The sequence below is a fragment of the Macrotis lagotis genome, chromosome 4 (genome assembly GCF_037893015.1).
Source record: "Macrotis lagotis isolate mMagLag1 chromosome 4, bilby.v1.9.chrom.fasta, whole genome shotgun sequence".
In the NCBI taxonomy this organism is placed as follows: Eukaryota; Metazoa; Chordata; class Mammalia; order Peramelemorphia; family Peramelidae; genus Macrotis; species Macrotis lagotis.
Window position 1 is genome coordinate 75,945,286 of NC_133661.1, and position 24,494 is coordinate 75,969,779.

The window sequence follows — 24,494 nt, forward strand, 5'->3', positions numbered from 1 at the left end:
AGACTGAGTTTTCATATTTTCTGTTAGTTGGCTCAGAAGGAGATTAATGTACTGTAGACGTAATAGTAATAATGTTAATACCTAGCATTTATATAGTGCTTTAGAGTTTGTACAACATTTCTTTAAAGAATTCCCATTTTACAGAAAAGGAAACTGAGGCAGACAGCAGTTAAATGATTTGATCAGGGTCACAAAGTTCATAAGTATTTATCAATCCATATGCATATCCATTCAAAGTTTAAGTGCCTCTTTTTGAAGGTACTGTGCTAGCGATGTGGATGGATAGATTTTTAAATGATTTATCTCCCAGCACCTAACAAAATACCCACTACATTGGTGGTTGATTAGTTTAGATAATGGTTGGACATGAAGTATTAAGCATTAGAACAAGGAAAGAATCAAAGAAGTCTGTGTTTTTGAGCATAGATGACTGGGAGAATGGTGGTGCTATCAATAGAAAGCGGGAAGTTGGGAGAAGAGAGAGATTGAAAGGTTAACAATAATTCAGTCAAGTGCATGCTGAGTTTGAGGTACTGTTGAGATATAGTGGTAATAATTAGCTAAAAATTGGGGCTGTTAAACTGGAATTCAAAGAAAAATTTAGAGCTCAAGTGATGATTGAACCCATAAGAATAAATGGCATCACTTAGAGAAAAAGGAAAAAGGAGAAGAGAAAGAGATCTTGCTCTCCAAAGAAAATAAGAACAAAATATCCGACAATGTAGATTATGATGGAAGACTAAGGAAGAAGAACTGGTTTTAGTGTAGGTTGCAAAATAATCTTGAGACAAAGAGGAAATTTATTCAACTATCAGGATTCTATTTATAAAGCCTAGAAGTCTTGGGGCAGCATATTTGTGTTGAAAGGGAACTCTATATAAATACTATATTTGTGTATATGCATCTAATGCAAGTCATTAATCTTAAGTGAGCCTCAGTTTATTCATCTGGAAAGTGGGAATTATATACTTATTTCACAGTGTTGTGGTTTGGATTCAATGGAATACAATTTGAAAAGAATTTTATAGAACTATGATATTGTTTTTGAGGAAACTTTCATTATCTACAAGGGACTAATAAATTGTTTTTGGAACTAGCTTTAGAGGAGAACGCTTTTTTGAATCCAGTTGAAATTGGATGACAGTACATCTGAAAGTATATCCTCTAAAGAGATAAGGCAAAGTCTCCCAAAAAATAGAGCTATTCCTCTGAAATGTTTATTGACTGGGAAATATAGCACAAAGCTCTTTCTCATCCAAGAAAAAATACAAACTCCAGCTTTAGTGTTTAAAGCCCTTCACAGTCTGACTCTATTATGCCTTTCCAGATTTATTTTCCATTAATCTTCTTCAAATACTACCAGAGCTAGCCAACCTGTCATACTTATTTTCTGTAACTCAGGATTCCATCTTCCTACTCCCTGCCCTTTTAAAAAATATTTGGTTTTAACACTGATGATTTTTTAAAAGTTTAAGTTCCAAATTCATTTCCTTCCTGTAGCTCCTCACTCACTGAGAAAGCAAGCAATATTATATCATTTATACATATGAATCATATAAAACATAATTTCATATTAGTCATGATGTAAAAAAAGCAAGGACCATAAAGTGAGGAAACTATACTTCAGTTTATACACAGAATTCATCAGATTTTTCTCTGGAGATAGATAACATTTTTCTTCAGGGTTTTTTTGGAATTGTCTTGGGTCATTGCATTAATCAAAGAACTAAATCTTTCTTAGTGGAACATCATTATAACATTGTGGCTATTTTGTACAATATCCTCTTGGGTCTTCTCATTTCACTGTGCATCAGTTCATGTCAGGCTTTTCATATTTTTCTTATAACACAAGAGTATTTCATCAGCATCATGTCAATTTCCAGTTCTTTGCCACCTGAAAAGATCTGTCATAAATACTTATATGTATGTAGGTATTTCCCCCTTTTCTTTCAATGTCTTTGGGTTGAGATCTAGTAATGGTCAAATGGTATAGCTTTTTTGGGCATAGCAAGGAAACTGCTTTTTGCTAAAAAGCACCATAGACAAGGAAGGAATGCCAAAACTAAGCACCTATGCACCCAATAGTACCACATCCAAACTCTTAAAAGAAAAGTGAAATGAAATATAAGAGGAAATAGACCGTCAAACTGTTCAAGTGCAGGATCTCACAGATAAATAAATATATAAATAGAAACACAAAATAAGGCAGAATTTAAGGAGATGAATAGAATCTTAGATGGGATAGACTTCTGGAGAAAACTGAACAGCAATAAAAAGACCTTTTTCTCAGCTGTATATAGAACCTTGACAAAAATTGATCGTGTATTAAGTCACAAAAAACTCACAATCAAATGCATAAAAGCAGAAATATTAAACGCACTCTTTTCAGAACATAATGCAACTAAAATTATAATAAATCAAGTGCTATTTAAATATGTTAAAAATTATTTGGAAATTAAATATTCTATTGCTATAGAATGAGTGGATCAAAGAACAAATCATAGAAACAATCAATGACATCATTAAAGACAATGACAACAATGAGCCCACATTACAAAATCTGTGAGTACTTGGAGGAAATTTTAATCTCTAAACACTTACATTAATAAATTTGCAAAAGAACAGATCAAATACAAAAACTTGAAAAAGAACAAATAAAAATCCCCAGTTAAATACCAAAATGGAAATCCTGAAGAATCAAAGGAAAGATTAAAATTGAAAGTTAAAAAAATTGAATTAATAATTAAAACCAGGAGCTGGTTTTATTAAAAAAAACAGTAAAGTAGATAAACCATTGTTTAATTCCATTTTAAAAAAGAGAGAGAAGAAAATTGCCAGTATCAAAAAATGAAAAGGATAGATATACCACCAATGGAGATGAAATTAAATCAGTTATTAAATGTCATTTTGCCTAACTATATGTCAGTAAAACTGACAATTGATGTGAAATGGATTAATATTTACAAAAGCATAAGCTGCCTCAAATAACAGAAAGGAAGTAAGTACTTAAATAATCTTATCTTAGAAAAGAAATTGAATAAATCATCAATGAATTTCCCTAAGAAAAATTCCTAGAATCAGATGAATTTATAAGTGAATCTTATTGTTTTAGGAACAATTACTCTTTTTTTTTTTGCAAGGCAAATGGGGTTAAGTGGCTTGCCCAAGGCCACACAGCTAGGTAATTATTAAGTGTCTGAGACCGGATTTGAACCCAGGTACTCCTGACTCCAAGGCCGGTGCTTTATCCACTAAGCCACCTAGCCGCCCCATCAATTATTCTTAATACTATATAAACTATGTTTTAAATAGGCAAAGGAGTTTTTCCACAACTCTTTTATGACACAAATATGATTTGAGATCTAAACCAGGAGAGCAAAAACAGAGAAAGAAAACTATAGATTAATTTCCTTAATTAATATGGTACAGGAGAAACTAGGTGACCCAAAGGACAGAGCACCAGCCTTGGAGTTAGGAGGACCTGAGTTTAAATGTGACCTCAGATTTAATACCTACTTACTTAGTTGTATGATCTTGGGCAAGTCACTTAACCCCATTGACTTGCAAAAAACCCCACAAAAAACAAACCAAAAAATTTAATATGTATCAAAAATTTTAAATAAAATACTAGCAAGGAGATTGTAGTAATGTATCTCAAAGATCTCACACCATGACCAAGTGGAATTTATACAAAGAATGCAGGACAGCAAAATTGATTATATCAACAGCAATAATAACAAAATAAAAGACTACACCAAAGTTCTAGAAAAGCCTTTGGCAAAACACAACACCCATTCCTATGAAAAATTCTAGGAATAAATGAATAAATGAAGCTTTCCTTAAAATGATAGTGACTATTTCAAACCAAAAGCAAGCATCATCTCTAAGAGAGATACATTTGAAATCTTCACAATAAGATCCAAGAGTGAAGAAGGGATGTCCTTTATTATCATTATCATTCAAAATTGTACTAGAAATATTATCTATAGCAGGAAGACAAGAAAAAGAAATAGAAGATCTAAAAGTAGGCAATGAGGAAATAAAACAGTCACTCTTTGCAGATAACAGGATGACATGCTGAGAGAATTCTAGAGAATCACCTGAAAAACCAGTGGAAACAATAAATCATCTCATTGTCTATAAGAATAGTCTTAGTAATAGTCGAGTACAGAAGGACCTGGATCAAAAAGTAGGTATTAACCACCTATTATGTGTTTATCCCCCTAAATACTGGGGATACAAAGACAAAAGGAGTTTACAATCAATAATAGGGGAGACAATATGGAAATGCACACACGCACACACACAAAGTGAGCTATTTACTGGATAAATAGGGAATAATAAATAATATTAAAAGTGGGGAAGGTACTGGCATTAAGAGGGATCAGGGAAGGCTTCCTGTTGTAACTGGGGTTTGGGGAGAAACTTAAAAGAAGCCATGATAGTGTTTGTAGAGGATGGAGAATGTTCCAGACTTTGGAGACATCCATAGAAATTGTCCAGAGCTGAGAAATGCAGTGTCTTGTTCATAGAACAGCCTGGAGGTCAGTGTCACTGAATAAGAAGGCTGAAAAAGTAGGCTGGGTCTTTATTTGGACTTTGAATGACAAAAAGAGAATTTTGCCTGCAGGCAATAGGAAGTCACTGAAGTTTTCTGAGTGGGGGAGTGACATGATCAGATCTGTACTTTAGCAAAGTCACTTCACTGGCTGAATGGAGGATAGATTGAAGTGGGGAGAGACTAGGTTGATACACTAGCAAGCAGGCTGTTGCAGTAGTACAGGTATGGTGTGATGAAGGTCTGCACCAAAGTGGTAGCAGCATCAGAAAAGAATAGAGAAGAGTTTGAGAGATGTTGTAAAGAAGACATCAAGAGACCTTGGTAACAACATGGATATGGGGGATAAGAGATAGTGAGGATAACTCCTAGATTATGAACCTGAGAACCTGGGAGAATGGTAACAGGGTAATTTATGGTAATAGGGAAGGTAGGAAGTGGAAAAGGATTTAGAAGAAAAGATTATAAGTTTTATTACAATCTAATGACATTTTGATCAATGATAATCAAAGCAAAGTCTTTATTAAAGCAAAGAAGAAGGGGGTGGCTAGGTGGCACAGTGGATAAAGCACCAGCCCTGGAGTCAGGAGTACCTGGGTTCAAATCCAGTCTCAGACACTTAATAATTACCTAGCTGTGTGGCCTTGGGCAAGCCACTTAACCCCATTTGCCTTGCAAAAACCTAAAAAAAAAAAAAAAAAAGCAAAGAAGGTCAGGTGACAAAATAGTTGGCTGCACAGTTTGGATCGAATTCCAATAATGAATTATAAAGAAAAAGAAGAAGCGAATTCTTATTCCACTTCAGATTTCTCTGCTGAGAAGAATATATAGAACATCCTCCCAAATTCTAAACATCATTTTAAGATTTTAGATAAGAACTTAAGTCTGCATTAAGACTTTTGGGACAAGGGGTGGCTAGTTGGCATAGTTTAATAGAGCACTGGCCTTGGAGTCAGGAGTACCTGGGTTCAAATCCGACCTCAGACACTTGATAATAATTACCTAGCTGTGTGGTCTTGGGCAAGCCACTTAATCCCATTTGCCTTGTAAAAAAAAAAAAAAGACTTTTGGGACACCATTTTGGGTTGGGAAGCCTAGCAAAAACAAATTAATAGGGATTTGTATCCCAAGGCAAAGGAAAAGATGGTTAAAGAACTCCTTCAGTTTCCCTTTGTGAATTCTTCACCAAATCTAGATGAACTACCCTCTTCAATAGAAATAGCTGATGTAATTGTGTTGTGGATTTTCAAACATCTTTGATAAATCATGGAGAGGAGACTCAGTGGCTCACAATTGTACAAAAATATTTCAATTTTCAAATAAGGGGAAAGATGGAATTGGTAAAATATAGGTTTCTCTTCTGGGGAGGGGAATAAAATGTGAATTTTAAAAGGATTGTTTTATGAACATATGGAAGATGAAGTGGGGAATCGCCAAGGCTTTATCAAGAAATTTATGTGGCAATATGTTTTTCAAAGTAAGTATGATATACAGTATCTCATTTGATCCTCAACACAACTCTGAGATGTAAACAGACCAAGTTTTATTTATCATTTCTATTTTATAGTTGAGAAAACTGTGGCTTACAAAAGTTGATTGATTTTTTTCCCCTAACTCATATAGTCCCTATCAGAGGTGGGATTGAAACCCACCTTTCACCTGGTCAGATACCACATCAGTCTGACTCATAGAAAGAAAGGCTCTATCACAACTCACCTTACCCCCCCCCCTTTTAAAACAGGATTATTTGACAATCAGATGAAGGGGTTTTTTGGACAAATACCATATTCAGATTTTTGCATGCCAATTAAAGTCTTTCATATTCTCTTGCTATAAGATTAGAGATCTAGAGATTTGTAGTTAGACTCCTTAATTATACCAATGAGTAAATTAAAACTCAGAGAGTCAATTGTCCAAGTCATAAATACAAGATCCAAGATCTGAACCTAGATTCTTTGACTCAAAACTTACTCCTCTTTGTACTGGACCACAGTAATTGTGCACAAGTTGGAAAGATGTGGGCTAGACTTGAATGAATTAAGAACTGATTGAATAACCATCTGGGCTTAAAAAAAGGTCATTAACAGAGTTGGAGGTAGAGGTCTCTAGCAAGGTGATCCATGAATTTGTCCTTGCTTTTGGTATTTTTTTTTTTACAATTGGCATACAAAATGGTAGGTTGATTATATTTGCAGATGACATAAAGTGTCAAAGAAAAATGACCATTTCTGTATCCCTAAAGAACTTGACTAGAAAGAACAATCAACTGAGTCATAGAAAATGAATTTTTTTAGTGACTAGTAAAAAATTCTACAAGAGTTAAAAATTAAACTTCATAAGGACAAGATGAGGGAGGTATGACTTGATACCAGTCCATGTGGAAAGGAGAATTAGTGGATTATTAAGCTCAAAATGAGGCAAGTGTGTCACAATAACTAAATAGAAGTTTCACCATGCCTTGCCATGGCTTGAACACATCTGGAATATTATATTTGGTTTTGGACAAGATATTTTAGAAAGGGTATGCAAATAGAATATAGGCAGAGAAGGATGATTATGATGGTTAGAGCCACTAGAGACCAGTCTTCTGGTGGCTAGCAGAATGCTTTATATATGAAAAGCATTCTGCAAATAGAATTTTAATTAATTTAAATTAAAGAAAATTATACTTGATTGTGAATCAGTGAGATGCAGTTACACTTTGTGTCTTCATGGGGTTTTGGGGGGGTTGTTTTGTTTTGTTCCTGCCTTCATGGAAAGTAGAGGAGAAAAGAGATGCTTTTGGGGCACGACCAATGTGGTGAGTTTTAAACAAAACCCCACAAATTTCAATATTTTCTAGGTGAAAATCACATCTAGCAGTACATAATTGAATTTCTGGTAAGTGAACCTTGAGATAATTCTGTCTCTGCTCGATTACACAGTAAACCATTTCTCGTAAAAGGATCATCAACTCATAAAATACTCATTATGATGCAAAGCATCCATGAAACATGCATATGGCAAGAGCAGTGGAGATGAAATTGAGGGGAAAAGATGACATTCAGGAAGTCTTCTTTGATAATAAATTACCTTCTTCTTGACTGTAACATCTTCAGAAGCCTCATAACCAACAGGAGAGAACCTTTTCCTTGGTTCCCTCTATTTCCAGTGCTGTGAGATGTCTAGGTCTCCAGTACCATCTGCCAAGCCTGATACTGTCAAGATCCCATACTTCTGATCAGTCAAGTAGAATAGGGAACATTTGGAGAGATGGCAAGGTATTGTGGTGTACTGGAAACATCACTGGATTTGGAGTCAGATGACCTAGTCTTGAATTTAGGCAAGTCTTTTATTAACTGTGTAACCTTGGGCAAATTATTCCATCTCTCAGTTTCATTTCACTCTTGTGCAGTGAATCAGCCAACAAACATCCCCTATTATGGGACTGGCTTTGTAACTCAGTGTTGCTGATAACAATTTTGTTGTTCAATATTCCCTCAGTTAGTTCTGACTTTTCATGAACCTATTTGGTATTTTCTTGGCAAATTGAGTGGTTTGCCATTTTCTTCTTCAGCTCATTTTACAGATGAGGAAACTGAGTCTTAACAAGGTTATGTGACTTGTCTAGGGTCACACAGGTAGTAAATTTCTGAGGCCAGATTGGATGAGTCTTCCTGATTCTAAGTCCAGTGTTCTATCCACTGCACTGGTCCTTTGCTGATACAAAGACAGGAGTTAAATAGTCCTTGCTCCCAAGCAGCTTATGGTACTCAGTTATCACTAAGGACCCTTCTTAGAGATTTAATGGATTTAATTGTACTACAGTACAATAAGAGGAGCCCTATCCAGGTGATCCTAATGCTAATTACTGTTTTGCATTTTGTCTTGTGTCACTCTCTAAGGAGCCCCTACCAGACTGCCCACACTATTCATCATCCTTCAGTGTCTTTTGCTTGGTTCCTGCCTGCTTGTCATTTACATTTCTGCCATCTTGCTCAATTAAAATTAAAAAAAATTGAGTACTTATAACAAGGAGATGTTATGATGTAGGTACCTTTAAGGAAGGGACTGTTTGTATTTGTCCTGAGTGTTTGCAAGCATTCAGGTCAAAAGTAAAATAGTCCCTCCCTTAAAGGTGTTTAGATCATATTGTCTCTTTGTTCATACTATAATTGTAAAATATTTCTGTTGGATAGGATTTGAGGCCTCATCTGGTCCAAGCCTTTTCCTTTTAGAGGTGAAGAAGCTGAGGTTCAGAGAGACTGTAACTTTTATCTATCTTATATTAAAGTCAGAAATAGCCTCACCAATTTATATTCAGTCACTAAACACAAGGAGTGTGATATGATAGAAAGGAGGAAGGAAGCATATTGAGCGTTTTCTACCAGTCAGGCATTGTTCTAAATGTTTTAGAGACATCATCAGATTTGATAAAAGGTTAGATGCTATTTTGAGTTCTATTTATTGGGTGAAAAAACAGAGACAAATAGAGGTAAAATGACTTGCCCAGGATCACACAGCTGAGAGTGTCTGAATTAGGATTTGAATTCAGGTCTTCTTGATTACAGGTCCAAATCTCTTTCTACTCTATCCTTTAGCTTCTAGAAAGAACACTGGACTTTGCCTTAAAAGATCAGGGTTCCATCCCTGGCTCTCTTACTTATCTAGCTTGTGAGTCTGAAACTGTGAAAAAGGAGAACAAAAGAGTGACTTTCTCTATTAGGTACTCCATTGGGATTATAGGGGTGTAAATGATTAGTGTATTTAAGGGGAGGAGGAATAGGGAGGAGCCAATGGTATTTTTGAAATTAGCTCCATTAGTAGAATGTTCTCATCTTGCTGTATCAGTGTTTGCCTTTATTCTTGGCTGGAACACTTGTTGGAGGTAGCACTGGATGTTAGAACAAATAGCACCCTGGACATGGAGGCAGGACAACTTGGGTTGAATTCCTGCCCCAAACATTCCTTGGTTGTGTCACCCTGTACAAGTCCCTTTATCTCTTTTTGCTTCAATTTTCTCATCTATAAAATATAGATAATAAAAGCACCTTCCTCACAGAGTTGTGAAGATCACATGAAATATCATGCAAAATGGTTTATGAATCATAAAGCTCTTCACAACAATTAACTTTAATGATAATAATTATCATTATAATCAGCATTATGATGATGATGATGATGATGATAAGAATCATTTTTGAGTCATTGAAGGCATTGAATTTTTGTAGGCCACTCTTTTCCCATGGCTACAAGGAATCAGATACATGGCACACATGAATGGGGTGACTGATACATCAAGAAATGAATGTTGGAAAATATGACTCGATGATACTTTTCAGTTGAGAATATTTCCCTTTTTCAGGGCAACCAGGTGACTCGGGAGATGAAGTGATGGGTCTGGAGTTAGGAAGATTCATCTTTGTGAATTCAAATCTGACCTTTGACACTCACTAGCTGTATGACCCTGGCAAGTCAACTCTGCTTACCTCAGTTTCCTCATATGTAAAATGAGCTGGAGAAGGAAATAACAAAGCACTCCAGTACCTTTGCCAAGTAAACTCCAAATGGGGTCATTAAGAGTTCAGATATGACTGAAAAATAACTAAACAACAACGCTTTTCCTGGAAGGTTTTCTTACTTCATAGTTCACAGATTTCAAACTGGTCTTCACTTTTTGTTACCTTTCTGTTTCCCACAGCTTTTCCTCCCAGACATCTTGCTCATCTCAGTGACCCCAGAACACATATATTCAATAACTTCTCTATGATTTTGCTTAAAATATTATTGTGTGTACACAAATGTTTAATGTTTTCTATTCTAGCTAGGCTGTAACCTCCTTGAGGGCAGAGATAGTTTTCACTTTTGTTTTTTTACCACTGTGGTCTAGCACATTCTTGGTACAGAATTATTGCTTGTTAATCAGTAGATAGATGAATTCATTGACTTTTCTCTAATCTGTAATCCCTTGTCCTTTCCTCTTTGAGATTTCATAGAGGCTTATTAATCCTTCAAGGCATAGGTTAAATGCCACCTATTCCTTATATCATTTCTTGGTTACTGTAAACCACTGCTGTTCCTTTTTTCAGATCTGAGGGCTAACCTGTCTATAGTGCCTATACAGGAACTTTACATATATTATGTACCAGGAACTTTGTATCAGGAATTTTACATGTATTATCACATATATTCATCCTAATAATCCTGGGAAGTAGATTCTATTATTATCTCCTCTTTACAGTTGAGGGGAAAAAAATTAGATGATTTTTCCCAATGACACACAGTAAGTCTGAGCTAGATTTGAACTTAGGTTTTCCTGCTTCAAGGTCCAGCACTGGGTCTATTGATATATATACATATATATGTATGTATATGTATGTATATATATATATATATATGTGCTTCTCTCCTAATGTTTTTCTTTAGAATTTTTTAGAATTTAGAATATTATTCTAAATAAAATTTCCTTAATAAACATTTATTACATTTCTCTCTTCTTTGCTCATTTGGTACCTATGTTAATGCAACATTTTTGTCATATTGTTAATTTTAAATAACTGATATCTTATTTTTATATCAACTTAGTTTCTCAATACATTCCATTTCTCTCCATCTTCTCCCAGAGAAAAATTCCATATAACAAAGAAAACCAAAAAAAGGAAAAAAGAAACAATTGCTCAAAATGAGCCAAAACATTTATATTTAGTATATTATAGTTAATACCTGTAATCCCTCTCCCTTACCTCTATAAAGAATAGAATGAGATGTCTTATTAGATCTCTTCTTTGGGTCCAAATTTGCTTATGATAGAATTTTCCAGCATCAAGTTTTGATTTTAGTTGTTGTTCTTTCCATTTGCCCTGTTGAAATCATTGCATATAACATTTTTCTAATCCTGATTATTTTACTTTGAAGGAGTTCATAGAAATCTTCCCAGGCTTCTCCAAATTTCGTGGTATGGGTTATTTCTTTGGGTAAAATAATATTCAGTTACATTCATATTAATATTTTTCTTGTTATTTAACTTCTATTGCAAGTGTTATCCTCTCACTACATTATATGTCTTGTGAACAGGAACTGTTTCACTTTTCTATAGTGTTTTAAGGCAAAGTGTTTATCCCACAATAAATCCTTGAGGTAAATAGTGCAAGTCCCAAGACTCAGGAAGTACATTGAACTATACAGTTGTATGTCATTCTTTCAATTCTTTCATGGTTGAGAATGGCACTCTGGCTTTAGTGGAAAAAGCACCAAATGTGAATTCAAAGGACCTAGTTTGGAACTCAAGTTCTGCTCTTTATTACAAGTGACCTAGGGTCGTTCATTTAATCTCTCTCTTGGGGACAGCTACTTCATCTGTACAACAAGCAGACTGAACTAAAAAGAAATGATCATCTCTTTAGTTCTGCACCATTCCCACCAGGTTAGACCTAAATTTTGAGAACTATATATGAGGAGTGATACTAGAGTAGAAATCCTCACCCTGACCCCTAACTCAGTAACTCTGTTCATCCTTGGTTCTCATGCAGTCTGTTAATCTATTATCCATGCAACGGGTGTATGGGATAAGATCAGATCTTTTCCAAGCATATTCCCTCTGAGACCTCTTATTTGAATTTTTGTAAGAGAGAGTGTTCCAAAGTAGATTGAGACTTGGTATAGGCATCTGAAAGATATGGGTTCAAGTCCTGCCCCTGATATATACTAGCTGTGTGATGAAAGCCCTTCAAGATAGCTAATACTCTAGGACTTCAGTCATTGATAGTTGCTGACTTGAATCAGTTGGAGCCCAGAGAGTTTCCTATCTGATAAAATTGCAAGACTCATCTGTATCTCTTTAACACATACACATACACATACATACATACATACATACACACACACATTTGCAAATATATAACTTTGGGGAAAGTTCATAGGAATCTTAGTCCTGCAAATAACAATGGAGGTCACTTAGTTCAGTCTCCCTCAATTTCCAACCAAGGAAGCTGAGACTCAGGGTAGTTAAGTGATTTTTCTAAGACAACAATCACCAAAAGTATTATTTGAACCTCTAACTTAAGGGTGAGTATTCATTCCTGACTAGTACCCCCCTGCCTAGTCCCACTTCCTAAGCAGTAAGAGTAAAGCTGTTTACTCTTTCATCCACTGCTTATTTCAGAGGAATTTTCTAAAGAAATTTTGAAAGATTAACGACAAGAATATTTATGAAAAATATCTCTGTGATTTACATTTGTAACCATTCAGATATGTGGCTTTGGCCATTTGTATTTAATTTACATTTTAAAACTTTTTTCCCTGTCTTGGAGCACTGCCAGGCAAGCATGTAGCCTGGCTGAGGGCCCTGAGCATGTAAATAAACAAATAAAATGACACAATCCATTGCATGTTTAGATAGAAAAATCTGCTGCCCTCCTGGGCCCTTCAGCAGGTGACTGGAGTGGAGGTTGACAAGCTCTCAGGAGGGAGGACCTCCCTTGGACTACAGGGTCACTTTCTCCCTCCTCCCATTTCTTCCTTTCCTCTGAGGTGACTCTGAAAGCTGAGAAGAAGGGAATAATAAGGAAGGCTTCATCTGAAGAGAATTAGGTCTCCAAATGTAAATGAAGGTGTGGATTGCTATAACTGGCCGTCAGACTTGCTGACAGCTTTTCTGACTGCTTAGGACACTGTGATGTGGTGTGGATGACTGGAACAGTAATTTGACAGATCAAAAATAGACATTCCTTTGAGGTCATAAAAAAGAAGAAGAAGAAAGCTTGTTTGCTACATGGTTAAAATAAATCTGTGTTTGGTATTTGCACTGGTGGCTTTAAAAAGAAAGTATCATTGCCTGATATTATTAAGTGAACAAGTTGGGTAGGGTGAAATTAGAATCAGAGTTTATACCTACCCTTGTGAGCCTAATACCCTGCTCACAATAGGGATTGAATAAATATTTGTTGAATGAAATTTAAAAAAGAATGTTAAAAAGAATTCTAAATAATACAAGGAAGGCAGCCAGGCAGTAAGACATGGTGGCACATGGTTGAAATATGAGATACTGGGGAGACTGAGACTGGTGGATATTAGAAGCTTTGGAATTCTGAGCTTCAGTGGGCTATGCCTTAAATTCAGTGTTGGTGTGATGAGTCCCTGGGAGCAAGAGAGCCCTGGGTTGTCTAAAGAACATTGAAAGAATTTGGGTTGGAAATAGAGCAGATCAAAATTCCTATGTTAATTGGAATGGGATTGAGCCATGAATAGTCCTTTCACTTCCAGATATCCCCCAACAGGAAAATCCATTTTTTTTTGTTTTTGTAAGGCAAAGGGGTTAAGTGACTTGCCCAAAGTCACACAGCTAGGTGATTATTAAAGTGCCTGAGGCTGGATTTGAACTCAGGTCCTCATGACTCCAGGGCCAGTGCTCTATCCACTGCATTACCTAGCTGGCCTAAGACCCAGACTTTAATAAAAAAGGAACACAAGGAAGGTTTTAAACATGATTAAAAGCCAGGAAGAGACTACGGGGAAGGAGAATTCCTTAAAAGTTTATAAGATAATAAAGGAGAGTCACTTGCTTTCCTTTGGAAAACACAATTAAAAAAAGATTATAGGGAAGGGATATTTGAAATGAATCCTGGAGGCCAGGGACCATATATTATTATTCTTCATATCCCCCACTAAGCCCAGCATGGAGACTAACACCTAGAAGTTTCTAAATGAATAGCAAAAAAAAAAAAAAATGAGTCATGAATGGTGCTTAAAGCTTATTGAACAATCTCCAATAAGAAGGTTCTGAAAGTTGGTTTGATTACCACCACTTTCTCAATCTTCTTTGGCTATTCAGGCATTTATAGATTTTCCCTGTAAAGACCATAGGCCAAGGCAGTGTTTTTTATAATATTTCTATCATTTCAGCCATTGCTTTTACTTCACTTCACCATACCTCACCACATTATTCAGAAAGCTTTTTAAAATTTATGGACAGTATTGATACAGTGAGAGAAAGTTCGTAGTATAAGGAAGTTGTAGGTACAGTCATATTACTTAAATCATTTAGTCAGGAAGCATTTTTTTAGTCATCTAGTATGTGTCAGACTGTATGCTAAGTGCTGGGGAAAGGAAAAAAAGAGGCAATTCCTGCCCTCAAGGAGTTCACAGTTAAATGGGGTTAGCCACAGGTCCATAATAATTACAGAAGGGAATTTTCCTAATGGAACTATATACAGAAATACCATATTAATGAGGCCCCAGAAATAGTTGTGTAGCATGCAAAAATCTAATTTTGCCACATACCTCTTTCCATCTAAGTCCTTGGTTGATTGAGATATCAGCAACATTTAGGCAGCCAACAACTTGATTTGAAGAGTTGTTCTCTCTCATCCCTGGAATAAGGGATCCAGGAGTACTGAAGGATGCTGGGATTGTCTTCCTTCACTAACTCAACACAAGAAGGAATTTCTGATTAGCAACTGGAACTTGACAAATATTAAAATTGTCAGCACTGTGGCCAGGGATAGCAGTATAACCAGTAGCCCACTAATTCAGTCAGCACCATGGCTAGGGAAAGGATGGAAGACAGTTGCAGCAATTGGGTTACATTGTGATACCTTTATGTGCTTTTGGAGGTAATGGGGAAATTTTAAAAGGAGAGAAAGTGATATGGTATGTTTGCCACAGTTGTGGAGTCTTTTAACATATTCATTTATTTGCAGAAAGTAAGTTCCAGATCTTTAACATTTCTAAAATGAAGAGATCATCTCATTTATCTTCTAATGTGTATGAAAGGCATAGCCTAGGTCCTTTGTTTGGAATCTTATGGAGATTTCCTTGCTGAGGGGTGGGCTTCGGAGGGAGGGGGTTTCCTGAGCCATGAGAAGGTGTTGGAGAAACCTTGACCATGATGTATGTATGTTTATGATTATGCTTAGAACTAATGCTGAAAGTGTAGGCATTTTGACCCATTATTATAAGTCTGTGACCATAGGACCACAAATTTTTAACTTAAGCTATTTATTTTAAACCTTTTATTTTACTGATGAGGAACCTGAATGTCCAAAATTTCCAAAAAAATCACAGAATCAGAATTAAGTCCTTTGATTCCAAATCTAATATTCTTTCTGAAAAGGGTTCTCTGATTCAGCCTAAAGTTCCTTTATATTTTTAGGGTTTTTTTTTTTTTTTTGGCAAGGCAATGGGATTAAGTGGTTTGCCCAAGGCCACACGGGTAGGCAATTAAGTGTCTGAGGTCAGATTTGAACTCAGGTACTCCTGACTCCAGGGCTGGTGCTCTATCCACTGCACCACCTAGTCACCCCTCTAAAGTTGCTTCTACAAGATATTTGGGATTCTGCCTTTTCAACCTTCCCTTTCAACTTGCTCACTGAGAAGTATTGGCTTTGGGGGGGGACTGAGATAGAAATAATATATTACCTACTGTAATCTATATATCAGATATTCTAAAAATGATAAAAAGATATATCAAATAATTTACAGTTTATGTTCTATGATAATTTGAACTTAATGGTTTTAAGATGACATTTTAAAAAGTATTTGAAAATAATAATAAAACCCAACCTATTTGTTTTACTTTTAAATCTGATTTGAATGCATATAATTTTTGTTCCTGGGGAATATGTGACTAGTGGATTGTTTGAACTGTGGAGTTCTGAGCCGCAGTAAGACTAAACTTATTGGGCATCTGCTCTAAATTTTGTATTACTATGGTGAGCCCCTAAAAGAATGGGGCCCAGGTTGGAAAAATGGAACAATTCCTTGCTTTTCAGAACTGTGAGTGGAGCTCCTGCAATTCCAGACCAGGTAAGAGAGGGAAAATGAGTTCCCTTCCACCCCAATCTGACACGTATGTTTATATAATTTTATATAAAATATTCTTATTAAAATATATGCACACAGAGAGATAGTTAGAATTTTATGCACCCTGGATAAAATTAAATTGATCTCCACTGAAGGAATGCTGGGGGATCCTTTGTTGCTATAATAGGGAAAGTATTTTGGAAAAAACTACAGAGAGAAAAAAAGAGAACTGATGTCTCCATGTTCTGAGAGATCTATAAGTATTTCCTCACAAACAAGGTGGTTACCTTTAGCAAGTGGAGTGAAGGAAGAAAAGCAATATAGTCATCACTAGTGATAACCATCATTTGAGACTGGTCCTTGAACATTCTGAAGTTGCAGAGCATTACAACATGAAGTGAGAGGGAAGAGGAGGCAAGGATTTGGATTGTAGAGAATGGCTGTGGTTTCACATCTTTAGTTATCTATCTATGCGTCTCTTTTATTAGTGCTCTGACCCTTGTAAGAGAGCAGTCAGCTGTGTAGGTGATATTTATGTTTCCTCTTGGGGTGTCTTGTGAGTCTGCAGCCAGTTTTATACAATTATCCAGAGTCTGAGTATGGTTTAGACTACTTCAGGAAAAAAAATCTGATATGACTTTGTGTCTTCATGTTCAATCAAGTTCTTACATATTATTAGAACTACATGAGTCCATTCTCACTGGTAGCACAGCTGTAGCCAGGAATTATAGCATCTGGGTCAAGAGACAGGCAAAGTCCTAATTGACTCCTGTAGCAGAACTGGGAAACCAGAAATCCAATTAGGAAGCTATTGCAGTAATCCAAGGACACAATGATGAGAATCTGAATGAAGGTGGTTTGAGTATGGGTAGAGTGAAAGGGCTGGGAAAAATATTGAGCTGCATCTTGGTTATGCTGAATTTGACACATCTACAGGAGTTTTAGTGAATAGAGTCCTGGACTTGGAGTCTTCCTAAATTCAGATCTTCCCAGACATTTAGTAACTGTGTGATCCTATTGCAATTCACTTGACTTGTGTTAGCCTTCCTTTCTTCCTCTGTAAATTGGATGGAGCAATAGGATGCACCTCACAAAGGTATTGTGAGGGTTAAATGAGATGATATATAGAAAACAACTTGCAAATCTTAAGACACTAAGGGGCAGCTAGATGGTGCAGTGGATAGAGCACTGGCCCTGAAGTCAGGAGGACCTGAGTTCAAATGTGACCTCAGACACTTAGTAATTACCTAGCTGTGTGATCTTGGGCAAATCACTTAACCCCATTGCCTTGCAAAAATAAGAAAAAGAAACCATTTAAAAGTCATTATTATTATTAAATATCCATATGGAGATGTCTAACGAGCAGTGGGTGATTTGGAAGAGGACCTCAAAATAGAGATGTGTGTGTGTGTGTGTGTGTGTGTGTGTGTGTGTGTGTATGACAGAGAGACAGAGAGACCAAGTGACAGAGACAGATAGACAGACACATAGAGAGAAAAGGCACCATGAGTCGTCCAGTTCTCTTTTTCCCATGATGCATAAGCTTCTCTTGTGGGGGAATATTTAAGTTTCATACTGTACCCATCTCCATTTCCTCCTCTTGACTTTACCTTGGTTGAGAGGGACCCAGGAATGTTCAGAGGAAAGAGTAAATATCTACCTATGACTTATCCTAAACCCAGGTGATGGATGGTAAGGGAGTTGGTAGGAAGATTAGAGTGTTATCCCTCTAAATTTTATCACTTCTGCTTCTCCAGTTATATCTAAGAGGGGCTGGAAGTATGAAGCCACAGGCTTTAGGAATCTATCATTCTCCATTATTCCCAAAAGGATATACCTAACTCAGTCTTCTGAAGATCAGTCATAATAATTTTACTATAGGAAATGAGGGCAATACATTTACAAACTTTTCACTAGTTAGAGGATCAAAGGTACATTGCATATATGGAGAATTTTGCTTAGATTAGTTATGGAGAAAAATTATTTTGTTGGCTTCATGAATTGGCCTCTGTCTCCATCTCTTAAGTCCCACCTATTCCCAAGAATACTTGCTGTCATTTGAGATTACTTTAACGTTTTATGTTGTTATGATTTTATTTCTTCATGATCCCTCAAGACTCTGGTCTTTTTTCTAATCTTAATTTCTTCAAGCAAATTCCCATTTTTTTCAACTGCCTCTTTTTCTGGCTCTCAACATCTGGTTTTGACAGAATGGTTTCCTTGATTCCCTTAACTTATATAGTCATATATATTCACATAGGATATCTAGGGAGTTGGATGATCCAATAAATGGAGTGCTGGGTCTAGATTTAGGGAGACCAGTTCAAATCCAACTTTTGATAATTCCTAGCTTGGTGATCCTGGGCAAGTTACTCTGTCTCAGTTTCCTCAATTGTAAAATGGGAAAAATAAGAGTGTCAGTCTTCAGTGTTGTTGTAAGGACCAAATGAGGCTATCTATAAAACATTTGGTAAAATACCTGCCACATATTAAGTGATTAATAAATGTTCCTTTCCTCCTCCTACACAGAGCCCCCAATCATGAAGTAGGAGAGCTTAGCAAAGCACATAGTATATAGTAGGTGCTCTATAGTTGCCAACTATTGTGCTGAGGTTTATTTGTAGAAGACCTGTAGATATCTGCAGAGGAGCTCTCACATCTTTTATGTTGGGTCAGCTATGATGTGGTGACAAGGACTCTGTCAAAACTATCAGGCACATGATTGAGAATCAAAAGGCCTGTATTTGAATGCTGGCTTTATTATTTTTTCTGGTCTACTACTTTTGTGACCTTGGGTAAATGCCTTAACCTCTCCTGCTATAAATTGCTCATGCAGAAAACAAGGAATTAGAGACTAGATGGTCTCTCATAGTCCTTTTCAGCTCTAAATCCTGTGACACACAGAAGGAAATAATTCCCTACAGAATTATCATTTCAGGAAATGATTCCCTACAGAACTATTAATTCTCTTGGTGGCAAAACAGAAGAGAATTAAGACATCCAGAATGACATTTTTAAACCTGGACATAAAACTTCAGATCTGGAGGAGACATGAGGGATCTTCTAGTCTGACATTCACATTTTGCAGGTAAAGAAAGTGAGGCTTGGAAAGTTAGGTGATTTGCTAAAGGTCACACAGTGATATCAACATGGATCTTTCATACAATCTTTTCATATTTTAACTTTGAATTTCCTGCATAATAACCAAATTATCTAATGCTATGATTTCACAAAATCTTCTCAGGGTGAGAGCTAGCTGTATGGAATGAAGCAATGCCACATAGTCTAAACAATTAATTTCTCTGATTTTTGTCTGCAGGGTAGTTGAAAAGAGTATTAACTACTCCATGATCCCCCAGCCACTCATACAGCTACTAGGAGTATGAGAGTAGGGATTTGGGATTTGGATTCAGAAGTCCTGGATTTGAATCCCAGCTTTTCTCCTTAGCTGCCTATGTGACCTTGAATGAATCACTTCAACTTTCTGAAAGAGCAGCTAGGTGGCACAGGGGATATATAGACCATTGGCCTTGGAGTCAGGAGGGTGAATCTAGCATCAGACACTTGCCACTTACTAGCTGTGTCACTTAGCCTGATTGCCTCGCATCCAGGGCCATCTCCAGTCATCCTGATTCATATCTAGTCACTAGATTCAGATGACTCTGGAGGAGAAAGAAAGACTGGTGACTTAGCACAGCCCCCTCATTCAATTCCAATTCATGTGCTTTTCATGGCACCACCTTCCTTGATGTCATGGTCTTCTTCTAGAATGAAAGACAAATATCATCATCAACTTTCTGAGTACAGCTTCTTCATCCCTAATGTGAGGAGTTTGTGGAATGGTAAGTCAAGTGCTGGAGATAGTGGAGCCACAGGGACCTGGTTTTGGATCTTACCTCCTGACTTTGACCTTGTCTTCTTAGGGACTCAGTTTGATCATTGGTAGAACAACAATGTTGAACCAGATGACTTCGAAATTCCCTTCTGACTCTAAATCTATGGTCCCATAATCCTTAGGAAAACTTCATAGTAAGCTTGCAGAACTCCCCCCCCCCCCATTATTCCAAAAATTTTCATTGGATCATTTTGTCTTTTTAAATATAAATTCTTTGACTTGCCCAGGATGATATTTGTGGAATTTATGCACATGACTCATCGGTGTGAACTCTGTAATTGAAAACAACACACCTCCAATCCAGCCCTTCCTTGGCCTCCCACATGGAAGCAAAGTGGGGAGAGTGCTTTGTTATCTGAAGCCTCTCTCTTGGGTCTGGGTTTCAAGAAGTCTGTGATTTTTCATACCCTTGACTCAACATTTTCTCATGTAGCTAAAATGCTGGAGTTTTCCATTGTTCACACCACAGAGAATCATGCAGACCTAGAGCAAACTCCCAGGACCCCCATTGCAGATGCCGCAAATGGTGTGCACGTGGACCCCAGATACACACAGACATTCCTGTTTGCAGAGACATTCCTTCGGGCTCATCATACACAGACATGAACTTGTAATTTACTTTCAGGTTACTTTTCACCTAATCATAAGCTCTGAAAAACCTTGTTCACAATAGAGAAAAAAGACAACCCCATGTAGGTGGTAGCATGGTGGGTGAAAGAGTTGAGAGTTGAAATACAGACCTGAGCTCTAATCCTGATTTTGCCATTGACCAATTGTGTGGCTTTGAGCAACTAATTTCTCCAAGCCTTGGTTTCTCATTGTTTCATTTTCCATCCATGAACAATCAGGTCCTAATTAGTATAAATAATGAGCCCTGTGAAGTTGTCATATGTATTCAAATTTACACTATTAGAAACAATTATTTAAAATATTGTAATTAGTTTCAGGCCAATGGAAGTGGGCAGTGACAATTAAAGTAATGCCAACACTTTTCAGGATTATTAGTTCATTCTTTGTATTAAGCAGTAATTAGCTGTACATATTCTTAGACACTTAACATAGTTCATAATCCTAAGTGCTTAATAAATTTTTATTGACTGACATTTTAAAAAATACATAGATCTGAATGCAAATACAGCCTGGGATATTTACTATCCACATGACTTCTGTCTATCTTTCTTCATTTTCAAAATGGATTTGTTGTGAGGAAAAAATGAGATATTTGTAAAAAAACAAACAAAAATAAAAATAAAAAACCCTTTCCTATTTTTTAAGTGCTATACAAATTCTGTTATTATTATTATTACATAGCCAACAATGAATATCAATATTTCCAGTTTTATCTTTGTGCATTCCCTAATATATTATAAGCTCTGTAAGGTCAGGGATGATGTCATTATGCTCTTTGCATACACATTTTCTTACCAGTATTTGTTAAAATAGAATTTCAATAGAATCATAAAGTTCTATTCTAGAGCTAATCACAAATGCAAGCCTTTAATAAAGTAGATTTCTGCTCTGAAAATTTCTAATTTAGGGGGCGGCTAGGTGGCACAGTGGATAGAGCACTGGCCCTGGAGTCAGGAGTACCTGAGTTCAAATTCAGCCTCAGACACTTAATAATTACCTAGCTGTGTGGCCTTGGGCAAGCCACTTAACCCCACTGCCTTGCAAAAACTAAAAAAGAAAAGAAAAAGAAAATTCCTAACTTAGGGGTGGCTAGGTGATGCAGTGGATAGCACTGGCCCTTGAGTCAGGAGGACCTGAGTTCAAATTCAGCCTCAGACACTTAATAATTATCTAGCTGTGTGGTCTTGGGCAAACCACTTAACCCCATTGCCTTGCAAATACCTTAAAAAAATTCCTAACTTATAGATAATGAACTTTTGTACTTCAAAGAAGTGACAATCACACAAATTCTTCTCCAATGCCATCTCTTCCATGAAACCTTGCTGAACTTTCCCATTCAGGAGTGATCTTTTCCCCCTCAGATCTTATATCTATTTCAGGTGCCTCTTTTATATACTTCATTTTTTTCTCTTATCCATTATGATTATTTGTCTAAGTGTTTGATCTGTCTGGTAGATTATCCACTTTTGAAAACAAAAACTGTTCTCTATTCTTTGTCATCTCCCCAAGTGCTCTGCCCATATACATAATACATATGTGTGTGTTTATATATATATGCATAGATAAATATATACATATATATAATGTGTATATGCACCAGTCATATGAAAGTGTATATAGGTATACACATAAATATGTATGTATATTTAATAGATATAGCTATATCTATATAAATATGTGGGTTTCTTTCAAGAGTTTGTATTGTTCTGAATATAGTAGATGCTAAATGACTATAATCCAAATTGAACATTACTATAAAAAAGAATAAACACATAGTCCAAAGGATGGCTGCTTCAATATATAAAATGCTTTGCAAAACTTATGGTGGTTTTATTTTTATTATTAAGCATAGGGAAAATCCTGGCATGAGAAATTTTTCTAATTTTGTAAATTATAATCCCTCTTTGATTTAGCATACAAATCCAATTAAATTCCAAAGGGATAAAAGAAAAAGGGGGGAAAAAACCTGATTAACAATTTTATTTTCAAAAAGCATCTCTCTGGGAATTAGAAACTGAGGGAATGCTCATGAATTGGGAAATGGCTGTACAATTATCTAGTTGTGTTTGAATGTTATATAATTGTGATTGAATACTGTTGTGCTATAAGAAGTGATGTAGGAATGGTTTCAGAAGTGATGTAAATTGAAGTGAGTAGGGCCATAGCGACAGTAATCTTGTAACAATAATCAACAATAATCAACAAGCTACTCTGATCAAGCCAATGATCCATGACAATTCCAAAGGACTAGATGAAAAATACAATCCACCTCCAGAAAGAGAACTGGAATCAGGGTGCAGATGGAAATATTTTTTATCTTTATTTTTCTTGCTTGTCCCCCCTTAGCACAGTTAATATGGAAATAGGTTTTATGGGACTTCATATGTATAATGAGTATCATCTTTCCTGGTGGAGAGGGAGAAGGAAAAAATTTGGGACTGGAAATACATTTTTAAATAGATAAATCTAGTGCAAAAAGCATTTGTAAAATATATGCAAGGCTCTAGGGGCACAAAGAATGTTAAATTGAATTTGCCCTCAAGATGCTCACATTCTATTAAAGAAATAGCTTGTAAACATATAAAAACAGAGGAGGAACAGAAAGCCAACAACTAATGGGTTTAGGAAAATCCTCTCATGAAAGGTGTCACATTAAATGAGCCTAAAAAGATTATGCAAAAGCTCAGAGTTAGGAGAAGGAATACTGAATTTAGGTCAGCTGTGCTTGAGAAATATAGTGGTAATTTTCTTAAGTCACATAGCTGTTAGTATCAGGGTTGAAATTTGAGCCAAGTCTGGGAGTCTCCAGGAGAGTTAGGTGGCACAGTAGAGTGCCAGATATAAGTTCAAATCTAACCCCAGACACTAACTGTGTGACCCTGAGAAAGTCACTTTTCTCACTTTGCCTCAGCTTCCTCATCTGTAAAACTAGAGAAGAAATAGAAAATCACTCTAGTATCTTTACCAAGAAAACCCCAAATGGGGTCATGAAGAATCAAACACAATTGAAACTATGAAACTATTGCATAACAACAAAACCGGATGTCTCCGAGCCCAACACTCTATTTACTATTTTTTCAGCTTAAGATCAGATCTGTAACAATGAAGAATTCACAATGTAGATATGGAAGTATTTGCTATGATACAAGGTCTATACCCTAAAGAATACAAATATACAATAAATTCAGTGTCCCCTATTTTTTGGTTTCTCTTTAATGACAGATTGTCAATCCTAGGTGGAGACCCCTGGAAATCCGAGAATTGAGCAGTAGGTAGCATGGTTCTTGTATGCTTCTATTCCTGTAATATATGAAGACTATTACCTGGGTAATCAACCTGAGAGAAGTTCCTTTTTGACTTCTACTATAGGTGCCATGTTTGTTGTCTAGTCTTGCCATAATCCAACTCAACAGCCAGTCATGCACATGTGTCACATTGCTTCTATAAAAAAAGAGATTAAATTAAAATCATCCAGAGACATGGCCAAATAATTAATTTTGGTTTCTATTTCCAAAATGCCATATATATTAATAAATACTGGTAAAAAGCCTTATACTTTTCAAAAGTATATAGGCTCCTTCTAGCAGCCCTGAGGATAGATAAGACATTCAATGACTTTTAAAAATAGCCTTT

At 36.2% G+C, this 24,494-nt stretch overlaps 1 protein-coding gene and 1 long non-coding RNA gene across 2 annotated transcripts in view; one reads left to right on the forward strand and one right to left on the reverse strand.

Moving 5' to 3' along the window:
• HPSE2 (heparanase 2 (inactive)) overlaps window positions 1-24,494 on the forward strand; it is a 740,263-nt gene that overhangs the window by 318,049 nt on the left and 397,720 nt on the right. The gene's annotated exons all lie outside the window — the stretch shown is intronic.
• The window catches only part of LOC141521064 (uncharacterized), a 174,735-nt gene continuing 163,043 nt past the window's right edge, over window positions 12,803-24,494 (reverse strand). Inside the window, exons 4-6 of the long non-coding RNA XR_012477838.1 lie at window positions 24,185-24,302; window positions 14,816-14,956; window positions 12,803-13,079 (exon numbers count right to left, since the gene is read on the reverse strand). This is a non-coding gene — a long non-coding RNA (uncharacterized LOC141521064). The remainder of the gene's footprint in view (window positions 13,080-14,815; window positions 14,957-24,184; window positions 24,303-24,494) is intronic.